Below are 13293 nucleotides of genomic sequence, written 5' to 3'. Positions count from 1 at the left end.
GAGAGAGAGAGAGAGGGAGAGAGAGAGAGAGAGACGTCGTAAAATGTACAGATCTGCACTACATTATAAAAAGCTAGAATTGCATCTCTTTATTTATATTTATATAGTTATTTATTCATTCAAGGAATCGATACACCTAAGTTGCATAATTGAACTGAGGCACATGCTCATGAGCTTAGGTCCCGATCTCGGGGCCAGCCAGTACTGTATAATTAATTAACCATCCCCATTCTTCTTAATCTCTTCTCTAAACTTTTTTATTTCTTAATTATCTTTTTTCTTTCCTTATCTTAACGTTCAGTCGCCATCATGCAATATGGCTTTGTAGGCACAGTCTGAGACAATTATTATACTGCGATAGAGATTTTGTCAGCTATTGAATTGGCAACTTTGTAGTTTTGGTTGCCGTGTGTATTGTGGTGGGACCCATTTGATACATGACACCCCACTATTGGACTTTGGATGTAAGTTACGTCTAGAGTTTGGATGTAATATTTTCTCTATGTGCATGGACCAGGTATAACGTTTTCTTCATACATATAAATGCATGCACAAACACATGCCCATGCGCACGTATATGACTTCTACGATGTTTTGTGCTAAAAAACAATTTTAGAAGAAATAATGTTTACTAACAATTTTGGTTAATTTTTTAAGTAATCGTTTATTTATGGTTTCATCTTATTGAACCATATAAATGATGGTATTACTAAATATAATATATCGTTGATAAGATGAGGGAAAGAAATTTAATTTTGTAAGCATGAGAGAATAAGGAGAAGATTGGTCTCAACAAGCCATTTATGCAAATGCAAAAGTTTTTTTTTTTTTTAAAGATTTTAACATTTTATGCGCACACACTTAATCAATAATTCTCAATGGTTCAATAATTCTCTATTTATGTTTATGTATGATGCTATTACATTGATCATATATAGATTAAACTTGACGTAATTAGTTGAGTGAGTACCTTTGACAAATTTTTTTGGTATGTGGGATGGTAGTTACTTTGAACGAATGATTGGCTTGGTAAGTAGCCATGATTGATGAGCTTCATTCTTAAATTACTCTTAAAAAAGCTTTTGCTTGGGTAGAGAGAAGATAAGAGAGAAAGAAGATGAGAAGATGAAGAGGAGAGTGAGCCCAAAGATAGATAAGTGAAAACCTTCTTTAATTTAATTTCATTTTTACTGAATCACACACTTCATTACATTCATTTATATAGATAGGCCGAGTGGCATTGTAACAATAGAAAAGTGTAATAAGACTTTATACAATTTACACTTAAACATAAGTAACTTATTTATATGCAGAAGCCCTAGGGAGGCGTCTTTGAGAAGAGGCTGAGCAGGACAACGGAAAGGGAGGAGCTTCTCTGAATCAGGTACGAACTCTAATCTCTTTGTTATCCCCCCTTCAAGCTAAAGATTGGGTTTGCCGTTCATTAGCTTGAGAGAGAGAGAGAGAGCTTATGATGTCTCATGATTGGTAGAGGCTTTGTGAAGATATCGGTGCTCAGATCCTCTGTCATTACATGTTGTAGTTGAAACTGTTTGAGTCGTATGTGATCTCTGATGAAGTGAAAATCCACTTCAACATGCTTAGTTCGAGCATGGAAGATCGGATTATGTGCAAGAGTGATTATACAGGTGCCATCATTGTATAAAACAGTTGGAGGAGGTGTTTGATTTGTAAGTTCATGTAGTAGACATCTAATCCATATGATTTCAGTGGTGGTAGTAGCGATAGCCCTAGATTCAGCTTTGGCAGAAGCAATGCTAGGTTGCTTCTTCATCGATCAGCCTATGAGATTGGAGCCCAGAAATACACATAATATAGAAATGGACTTTCTGTCATTTGAATCAGAGGCTCAATCTGTGCTTGCATAGGCGCTTAGAACAAAAGAATCAGAATTAATTGATAAGTCGTAGTTCATGGTTCCTTTTAGATATCTTAGTACTCTTTTGACTTGTTGATCGTGACAAGTAGTTGGTTGATGCATGTATTGGTTTAAGTAATTGACGGAAAATATGATATCAAGATGAGTGACATTTAGATATTGTAATGATCCAATGATTTATCTATAAGAAGTCGGATCAAGTAAAAGTTTAGAGGGTTTATCAACAGAAGAGGGTTTTGTGGGAAGCGAAGTTAGAACAAATTTTGAATCTTGCATACTTGTTTTGCTGAGTAGATCTTTGAGATATTGTGCTTGTGTTAAAAAATAGCCTATGGGGATGGGATGCATATCTAGGCCGATAAAATGAGAAATTATACAAAAATGTTTTAAGTTAAAGTACATGCTTAAAGTTTTAATGGGTTGAGTAATAGCGGTGGGAAAATCTTCTGTGATTAAAATGTCATTGACATAGATTAATAGGAAAATACAGGTGTTGTCTTGGCGATGTATTAACAGAGAGGGGCCATTAGTGCTAAAAGAAAAATGTTATCTGTATAAAAAATTACAAAATGTGGAGTACCACTGAGGTGATGCCTGTTTGAGACCGTAAATATCTTTATTGAGTTTGTAAAAATAATGAGGGTGAATAAAATTAGTTAAGCTAGATGTTTGAGTCATATATGCAGTATCTTCTAATTTCCCATGCAAGAAAGCATTGGAAAAGTCAAGTTGCTAAAATTTTCAATGTTTCTTAGCGACAAAAGTAATAAGGAGGTGAATGGTAGAGAATTTAGTAACGGGAATAAAAAATTTCATTTTAGTTTATCACATGCTATCTTTTGAAATCTTGTGCTACAAGGTGGGCTTTGTAGTGACCTAGGGACCCATTTGCAGGGTATTTGATGTGATAGATACATTTGCTACAAAGAATATTATGTGCCAAGTTGAGGGGAACTAAATCCTAGGTACCTTCTTGTTGTAAAGCAAGAAATTACTTAGACATTGTTGCCCTCCAATGAGGAAATCTTACAACTTGTGTATATATCTTTGGAGTGTCAAAATGTGTTATGATGTGCTTAAGGTCAAAGATGTGTTTGTATTTGAGATGGGCAGTTTGTTTCAAGTAATCAAGTGATGAGGTTTGCTTTTGACATGTCAGCTAGTAGAAGAGGAGAGAGTTTCTTGTGGAATTGTTGTGTTTGTTGCTATAGTGGAAAGAATGGTTAGAGAGTTAGGGACAATAAACCAAGGGAGAGATGATGGAGATGGGGAAGATGGTGTGATTAATTTTTTGTGCTAAAGAGTTGGGAGTTGAAGGTAGAGTGGATGAGGGAAGAAGAAGAGATGGGGCAATGTAGTTGTGGTGATGAGTAAAAATGTTGTGTACTATGTGAGTGTTTTTCTTATAAGGAAATATAGTTTCATCATAGATAACATGACTATATATGAAAATTTTATGCATGAATATCATATCCTTGTATCATTTGTGGTGAGGACTATAACCTATAAAGATGTAAGTAGAGGCTTTTCAAGAAAATTTATGTATGATATGTTGAGGTCGCTAAAAGTAGCATAAGTACCCAAAGGTGCGAAGGTGATGATATTCAAGTGGAATATTGTGAAGAAGTTTAAAAGGGGTGAGATAATTGGTTAATGTGGAAGGAAGCATATTTATAAGATAATTTGCAGTTTGTACTGCTTCCACCTAGAACTGAATGGGAAGTTTGGCAACATTGAACATAGTGCGAGCAGTCTCAACCAAATTTCTATTCTTATGTCCAACTTTCTCATATTGTTCTGAAGTGTAAGTGCAACTCTATTGATCTATAATACCATTTCCTTGTAAATATTTTTTTAAAACATGGGAGGTGTATTTTCCTCCACCATCCGTTAATAGAAATTTCATATTTGCTTAAAAATGATTTTTGAGCATCTCGTGAAGATTTATAAAAGTTTTGGTGGCCTCAAATTTGTGTTGTAGACACTTACACCAACAAAAACTAGAAAATGCATCAATACAAGTAATATAAAACTTATGAACTCTTGTAGATATATGGGGAAAGGGTCTCCAGAGATCAGAATGAATTAATTCTAGCAATTTGTAAGAGGAAGTACTATTATGAAATGAAAGCTTATGAGTTTTATTCTCAGCACAATCATTACATATGGTAATAGACTTAGAGATATTAAGAGAAGAAAAAGCATGTGCAATTTTATTTAACACTTTCTTGTGGGGATGCTCTAGTCTTTGATGTCATATGTTTGATTGTGTTGCGCTATGAAGTGCTGTAAGTTGATATAACCCCTGAATAGCAATTCCAGAGAGGAAAATCTTCTTTGTTGGTCGATCCTGATTATAAAATCGGTTAACTCTAAAAGTAACTAGGCATTTATTGTCTTGTGTTAGTTTGTGATTATGAGAGATGTGTAGTGCTGTAAATAAGGGAGAGAGATATCTTACACTATATCATTGCCCACATGGGTGATTGTAGTGTTTTGGCCATTATGACAGCAATTTGATCATTTCTTATGTAGGGACTTGGCTGCTAGAGATTCTCCATGTCTGAAGTCATATGGGCAGTGGCTCCTGTATCCAAAATCCAATCATAATTTTTGTTGTGAAGATAACTGGTAAGCGCTGTTGTGGTGGGAGAAGAAGTAACTTTGTAATTAAGGTTGGTTTTATGCCAACAATTTTGAGTTGAGCGTCCCTTTTTATTGTATATTTGGCATATTGTGTTGGTTTTTGGTTTAGATTGGTTCTTTTAGTATGCTTGTTTGCTATCAAGAAAGTTCTTGCTAGGAATAGAATTCTTGGAATAATTTCTTGCAGTCCATAATTGCCTTTATTCTTGTATGCTAGCATGGTCGAATGTTGAGTGAGTTTATTTGTTTCTTAATGTTTATTATTACATTCCTCATTGTGGAGTAATGAATATAAGTCCTCCAATCAAAAGGGATTAACTTTGGTGAGTATGATGGTTTTGAAGGCTTGTTAACTTGGTGGGAGACCATTGAGAGTATACAAAATAATATCTTCTTGATCTATCTTAGAACTTGCAGCTGTTATGTTAACCACAAGATGTTTAATATTGGTAAGGTATTGGGCCATTATGTTGTTGCTCATGGTAATATTGTGCAGTTTATTCTTAAGATGGATAATATGAGCATGATTTGTGGAATGAAATTGGCATTCTAAACTTTGTCAGATCTCAGTTGTATGATCGAGATGAATAATATGTTGTAAGATAGAGGGAGATATTGTGAAAAAAGATAGTAGCTACAAGGTTTTTATCAACAAGATTCCATAAAGAGTATTCTTGATTTTCAATCTTGTTTTCATTTTCGTCAGAAGTGAATTGGGGAGGGGTGGAGTAATTATTATTGAGAAAAGATTCATACCCATTCGTTGATAACAATTTGAGAATCTTTATTTTCTAGACCATATAGTTTTCTTGGGCGAGGGTGTGGCAGCCAAGGTCCTGATATGAGATATCAAGAACTTCAGGGAGTTTGGAATATTGATCTCCTTTATTTTATGGAGGGATTGTTGTTCTTCTTGTGTGGATGTTGCAGAACTAGAATCCATAGTTGCAGTGGAGATAGAATGGCTTTGATACAATAAAGAAACATTTACATACCTTATTTTCATGCATGTCGAGCCTTTTTTTTTATTTTTTTCTGTGTATTATTCAGAATCTCTAGGAGAGTCAGTATTAGAAATAAGGTACAGACATGAATTCCAAGGCACCAGACTAGAGGAACCATGTGATTGGGACCAGGAGCTACTTGCTTGTGTCCCATAACTTACTTCTACATTTCATTGATGTATAAAATTAGAACTAGGTGTGTACTTATGCGGTGTCTGACCTTCTTTTTCTATTTTTGGGATATGTTATCGACCTAGTGGCACCCGATCTTTCTTATTCTTTTGATTTAACTTGCTTTACTTTTCTGCTTCTTGCATGTGATTGCCAATTTTGCTATTTTTATCTTATGGATTATCTGGGAACCATGTGAATCACTTAGGCCCTCCAAGACCTAAGAAATTATAAATTTTCTACAAAATCCTTCTAAAATTTTAAAACTAATTAAAATTTAGGATTAAAACATTCATAAATTCCAAAACCTGCACTTTACTTTTCTGCTTGGCCTTTGGGTCAAATTTTAAATGGGTCACATAGCATGGCCATCACCCAAGTCGTAATTAATAAGACCTTCATGCTTATGACTTGCTAGAGAACTGCATCTTACTTACATGTCCCTAGGAGAAGTCCCTCTGATTCTCCAACCCGAGTAGCCCAACATAAATTTTTACTTAGGTGGTTATATAGTGTGCTTAGGGTGTTAGAGGTTTTCCCATCCCATATGAGGAGTAAGTCCTTTGTTGAGAGTGTTTTTCAGGTTTGTAGCTGTACCTCTCCTCACTTTTCCACTACAGCAACATTCTCACCACTTTCCCAAGTATATGTCTCACATCTACTTTTCCTACCTACATAGGGTAATATGATTAGAGTCTCCTTCTTTTAAACATAGGGCTACCGAGGTTCCCTTACATGACACAATTCACAGATTGGTGAAGAGGAGATCTCCGGTTGTCTTGGGTCGACTACATTCATGACCAGGTAGACTTGGAGTCCTTATAGCTTGGGATAACGAATCTATGGTATCATGACCCTGTTATCTCCATCCGATTAGACTTACTCTACCCCTCATTTATTCACTCCTTTTTGAGCCATGTCACTCCTTTTGACATTTTGTTGATCATCTTCGATGCCCCGATTTTGGATAGAACCCCTCATATTTGGGATACAATAATTCACCCTCTATCCTTATGATCTAGTTAGGCCTTGGAAGCATAATGCAAACCCTATGGGACCACCTGATTATTTCATAGGCTCCGTTCGCAGATAAGCCACGATCCGTATGTAATCATGAGATTCACTCTGCCTATCTGGATCAGTGCGAGCTTTGAGGACATCGAGATGTTACCGTGAGATAATCATCCTTTGTGACTGATACACCTAAAATATGTAGTGTTTTTATAAATATTTTTATACCTATTTTTTAGATATTATGCTTTAATGAAAGATATTTGTGTGTTTTTCTTGCAGGTATAATCAAATGGATGAAAAATACTAAAAGGAGTGAAAAAGGGTCAATTTTGGAGCAAAATGGAACTAGGCCGCCTAAGCGCCCAGTCTGACGCCTAAGCGCCAGAGGCCCCGCACCAAAGCGCCAGGAACCCCGCGCTTAAGCACTAGATGTAGTTATTTGATGATTTATTTAATTGGAGTGAATTTTTGAAGAGGTGTTTGAAACAACCCTTGATAAAAAAAGTGGGAAATAGCCCATGAACGTGAAAATTCATTCAATTGGCTTTTAAGGATGCAACTTCTAGAAGATTCATTGAATAGAGACACATTTTGAAGGTACACCAAGGCGCCTTTTGGATTTTTATTAAAGACGACTTCGGTCATCAAAGCCAGCCACCAGTGTCCAGACATCCATCAAACTTTACATCCCACCGCCGCCGCCCATCGCTGTCGCCACTGCCGGCCACCTTTACTTTATTTTATTTTATTTTTATATTTAGTTTTTATTGTGAGAGAAGGAAGAGAATTCAAAGGAACTTCAAAACATTTGGTGGAGAGAATTTGAGATAAGTGTTTATCTTTGAGTCTATAATCTTTGAGTCTATACTTAGTTTTAATTTAGATTTCTTATTTGTGTGCATGATTTTTACTTTTAAACTCATGTGTGGCTGTGCTTTCTCCATGAATTCTGAATAGTTTTCCTTAACTTTTTCCTTAAAATGATAAGTGATTAAATATTTAAAAGGAAGTTGTGTGAAGTATTAGACTTCAATGTTGGAAGAAGTTGTGTTGATTTGAAACCTTGCACTTGTTTTCGTTCATTTTTTTCTTTTTATTTTAAAAGGAGTCGCCAACTTGTCGATGGTCGTATACTTCCCTTATTCGAATAAATCTCCCTCCATAATCAGAGGAGAGGAACCGAATAAGAAGGGATATACGATAAAGTGACAAACAACAGAAAAAATAAAATGTGGAGAGTCTACATGCGATAAACATCCCAAGGATAGGTTAAGAGTGTCCGCCGAAACAAGATCGGGTGAAAACACATTAAACCAATATCCATGACAGAATGCCTACGTAAACTACCCAAAACTAGAGAGTCAGGTGTAAGTGTCTGTTATGGGGTGAAGAGCACACCCAAGGGGATGTATCCCACTTGGTTAATTACATCTTAGGGGATACCAATAATACTCTTGATAAAAGGAGTTTCACTTGGATTATTGTGAACCTGGGGCAATAGGTACTCAAAGGAAGGTTATATCATGTGGGAACAATCCCGATGCTTCAACGCTCCTGCTAAGCCAACGAGCAGAGAGCGAGTCTCTCATATCCCGAATGGGTAGCGACTCATCAACACACGGAGCCAACGGAATAACCTAAATCATGTTGATGGGGATATCCGAACACATCAAAGCATGTCCGTGCCATAAGGGCAGAAGAAGGGCAGAAGACAAATCGTCGTATCCCGAATGGGAGACAGCTCATCGACATCAGGCCGTCAAAATGATATCGACAAAGTCAAAGGAGTGACATGGCTCAAAAGGGCTCAACAAAAAGAGGGCAGAGTAATCCTAGAATATAGAGGTAACAGGGTTGGGATCCCGGATCTGTCATCCACAACTACTAGGATCCGAAGTCTACCTGGTAGTGAAGGTAGTCGACCCAACACGTGTGTTGACCTCAGTTTTGGTAGATGTTTAATTTTCCCTCTTTAGTAACCTAGGATATAGCCATAGTACTTTCATGTTGACTATTTCTAGAAAACTAGGAAATGAACCCTCACCATTAGAAATTTTACCCTCTTCTTTGCTCAACTTGAAGCTCTACATATTGGTCATAACCTCTAGCACTTAGTAGGTGGGGTCATTACGGGGGAGCTCAAGGAGAATTCCCATAGAACTGTTTGACCTTAGGGTTAACTTTGTGTTGTTCTGGAGCCTGTTCACTCACTTTCACTCACTTTCACTCACAATCACTCACACTCTCAAACTCAATACTCGTTGACTTTGATCCCTTGATCTTTTGGGAGACTTATGTAGATGGTCCCCTAAACCCACTAGCCCTAGGCTAGGGTTTAGCTAAGAATAGTACATAGAGGACCCAAATAGGGTTTCCATTGGTCCATAGCTCACATATGGGGTTGGCACCCCAATTCTACAAAAAATATCCAACTTGGCCTTTTGCCCCAAAATCTCCCAAATTACGTAGATACCATTGAAATCCAAAAATTGCCCAAAAATTGAATAAACTTCTCAAAAATCATTTCAAAATATTCTCCACCACTCAAATTGACCATCCACCCTCAAATTTACCAAAATTTCCAAATTGCCCCAAAATAAAATTTCCAAAATTGCCCCAAAATCCCCAAAATTCTCAAAATGCCCCTCCTTAGCCGAAAATTTCAAAAATTTCCAAAAATCCCAAAAATTCCCCAAATCTCCCAAGTATTACCAATTTCATTTTCTTCAACTACCACTTGACTCAATTTTTCCAATTTAATCAAATTTGGTCAAAAGCCCCCCCAATTTTGATCCAAATTGAGCACATCTCCAAAATCCATCAAATTGATTGACCTAAACCTCAAATTGACACCCAAATTATGTTGAAAACTCTTCATGATGTTCATATAGACCATTTTGACCCACCAATTGAGCCTTGAAACCAACCTAGCCCAATCTAGAAGCTAGCCCAAAATGCCCCAAATTGACCAAATCACCAAATCAAGCCAAATTGAACTTCCAAACCAATTCAAAATCCTTCTCTAAGCCATTCAAGACAATTATTTACACAATATTGCTAAAAAAAATTGATCCAATCCAAACCCAAACTCAAGTTAGCCCAACTTGAACCCAAAGTGACCTAAATGGACCCATGACCTAATGTTACCAACTTGGATTAAATATGATTAAATTGACCCCAACCTAACCAAACCTAGGACCCCCAAGACTGAGCCAAACCCACCTAATCCAGCCTAATTGAGCTATGGACCAAGGGATCCCCAAATTGGGGGATCTCCTTCTATATTTGGCCAAAGCATATATTACCTTGTCCAAAACTTTCCCTAAGCCCATGGAATCATCTTAATGGCCTGACTCACTGGCTCACCTGCATTACCTGACCTCTGGCCTTGCTCCCCTGTCCTTGCCGGCAAGTCTAGTCACCCAAGTCTAGTCACCAGAGGAGCCAAACCCGAGAGCCACTTCAAGGCAACCCTCACCCCAAACTCACCATCCAAGATGGCTCACTCTGATTGGTTGGTTGCACAACATTGCCCTCTACCTCAGCAAGCTTTAGCACCTCACCAGACCTCCTGAGCCACCCTATCCTCTGGCTATGGCTATAAAATGGCCTCTTCACGGACAAAGGAAGGGTACTGAAATTTTCTCAGGGAGACCCTTCCAAATTTCTTCCATAGCCTCTTTGAGACCTCCTCAGTGCAACCCAATCACCTCTTTGCCCTCATTTCCCTTGCTATAGCTCAATTTTTGAGCTCATCTTTGCTGGAGACAAGACATTCGCCACCACACCTCCATAGTGCACCAAATCTCAATTAAACTCACCCACACCTTCAACACAATGAAAATGAACTTCAACACAATGAAAGGAGAAGAAGCCCCATCAAAGCCCCCTCATAGAGAGCCTCTACACTAGACTTTGATCAACACCCAAATTCGCCCTTGATCAAATTTGGGTCTAGACCTTTCACCACGACTAGAGGCCCAATCTCTAGCTTTCTTAGACCTCCACGAATGTGTCAAGTACCTCTGATTGAAGCTTCCCTTCTTAGAGCAAAGGTATTGAACTTCCCCTCTTCCCGAGCCTATTTTGATTCTCCATGTGATTAGGGTTAGTTTGATGGCATGTTTATCGTATGAATATGTTCGTCTCACTTAGACGAGTCTATAGGATCAAACCCAAGATTATTTGGTTAAGAAATGCGAGAGATCTTAAGGTTTTAGGGTTGACGGTCATGGGTTTTGGCTGTCGGAGACAATGACAGGGAGCCATTGGATGGCGCGTGTATCAAATGAACGGTCTAGACGAAGCCGGACAACACTTCGGCCCTTCTATACATAAAGCGCGGGCCGAGTCAGTGGCTACGTGGATGGTGGCATCCAACCAGAGTGTGCCATGCAGAGCTTCGGAGATGCCGTAGGTTGATGCGGTGCCGCGTGTTTGAATAGAAAAATAGGGATTTTTTCTATTTATTTAAATGTCCATAACTTTGAAAAATTATATCTTTGCACAGAAAAATCACAAAAATAAAAGAAAAATACCCTAGTGCTCAGTGAATAGAGGAAAACAATGTGGAAATAATTTGAAGTTTATTTGATGAATATTTTATTTTTTAGTTAATTAAATAATGCTCTAAGTATTTTGATTCTCCATGCATTCAAGTATTTCACCATGGCTTGATATTTTGGCATGTTGTTGCCTCTGTCATTAGGGATATTCCTTGATTTTTCTAAAGTCAGAGAAGACCCCTAGACAGAGATCCATATTTTTTAAGTTAATGTCCATCATTTGCATAAATTAATCATGGTAATAAAATAATAAAAAATAATTAAAGTCATAAAATTAATAAAATTAATGAAAATGTTCTAAATTATTTCCTAAGCACTTAGGAGCAATTGAAATATTTTTCCTAATTTTCTAAGTAAAAACATTGAATTTTACAACCTTAAAAAAATTTTAAAAGGCTAAAAAAGGATTTTTTTTATTTTTCATATAAATAATTCTAATAATTAAAATAAAACTAAAAAAATCATGAAATTTAGTCCAAGTGCTTCTCTAGTTTAGATCTACCTCCAGTAAAAATTTCAAGTAATTAGGCTTTGCCTTGGTCAAGTTATTGAATTTTCTTTGAAAAATCCTCTTTTTGCATTTAAATAATCATGTAAATTAAAATAAATTTTGGAAAATCACATTTTCACCTTTTATGTCTTAATTGACTCATGAGTGAGGTAGGATAAAAATCCCAAAGTCATTTGAATTAAATTTGATGAATTATGAAGTGAATTATGAAGTGATAGTGATAGAGTCTTAGGGGTAAAAGTGCAATTTTGAAAATCTAGCCCTAATTAACATTTAGGCTTAATTCAAGAGGGTAAGATGGGCAAACTTTGACCTCAATTAACATGTTCAGATGATTCAAACATAAGGGATTAACTGGTAGAAACTAATTTCACTTTTCTTAATTAAAGGATAAATTTGTAATTTCCTAAATCATTAAAATTTGGAGATTTATTAAAGTAAATTTTCCTAGACTTAGGGCTATGATTTTGGATGTTAATAACTCACTAATTTAATACCCCTATTTGGTGTTCAAATGACATTCAAACCTCAAATGACATTCTTCAAATGACATTCAAACCTTTTAATGATGAATCACTATCACTTAAAATTCAATTTCTTTCAAAAAATTACTAATATGTCCACCAAGGTCCTAAGGGCTTAATAATGACCTAAACTAAATCAAATTTGGTTAAATGAGGATTAGAAAGTGAATGTAACTAAAAGTTGAACAGCTTTAAAACACTGCAATCCAAATCAAAGCCAAAATTGGCTAAGTGTCTTAATAAAAGTGTCTTAATAACATTAACTTTTTAAAGGTCTTCACCCACATAATTCTCAAATTAAATGACAAATGATAATTACCCTACTCTTAGAGATAATTGAAACATCGATATTCACTGAACACTAGAGGTATTTACAGGATGAATTTTTAAGCAACATAATAAGTTTAAATGAGCTTGAGCTTTTTCATCAGGTGGTGAAAGGGAAGCATGGACATGCTTCTTCCTCCCGACCTTTTAAATACATCAAAGGTGTACTAAACTTAGTATGTTTAGCTTAATGAAATCATCTTCAAATGAATTAATAGGGGCTCATCAAGATATGATTTAGGATTTGGTAGATCACCAGAACCTTATTTCACCGCTTTACATAAAATGCTTTTAACATATAAATGCTCTCACATGCATTTTGAGTTTCAGTTGAAGATTATGGAAAGACCATCCAGGTACACTTTTATTTTACCTGCATTTCTAGTTTCTCGTACTTTACTTTTCAGTACGTTGTTGTACTTACTCAACTGTATGTAGGAATAAAAAACACAAACCTGCATGTTAAACAACGATGTCACCCTGCATGAAAACTAAAACTGCTAGGTTAGCAGCAAAACCAAGACCAAAACTAAAATCAACCAAGATAAAATTCACCGCCACAACATTCAAAATATAAAATAACTCAAAATTTAATCACAAACATTACAAAACAACAATTGCAACTAAATTA

Source organism: Phalaenopsis equestris, unplaced genomic scaffold, assembly GCF_001263595.1.
Source record: "Phalaenopsis equestris unplaced genomic scaffold, ASM126359v1 Scaffold000048, whole genome shotgun sequence".
Lineage (NCBI taxonomy): Eukaryota > Viridiplantae > Streptophyta > Magnoliopsida > Asparagales > Orchidaceae > Phalaenopsis > Phalaenopsis equestris.
This window is presented reverse-complemented; position numbering follows the sequence as displayed.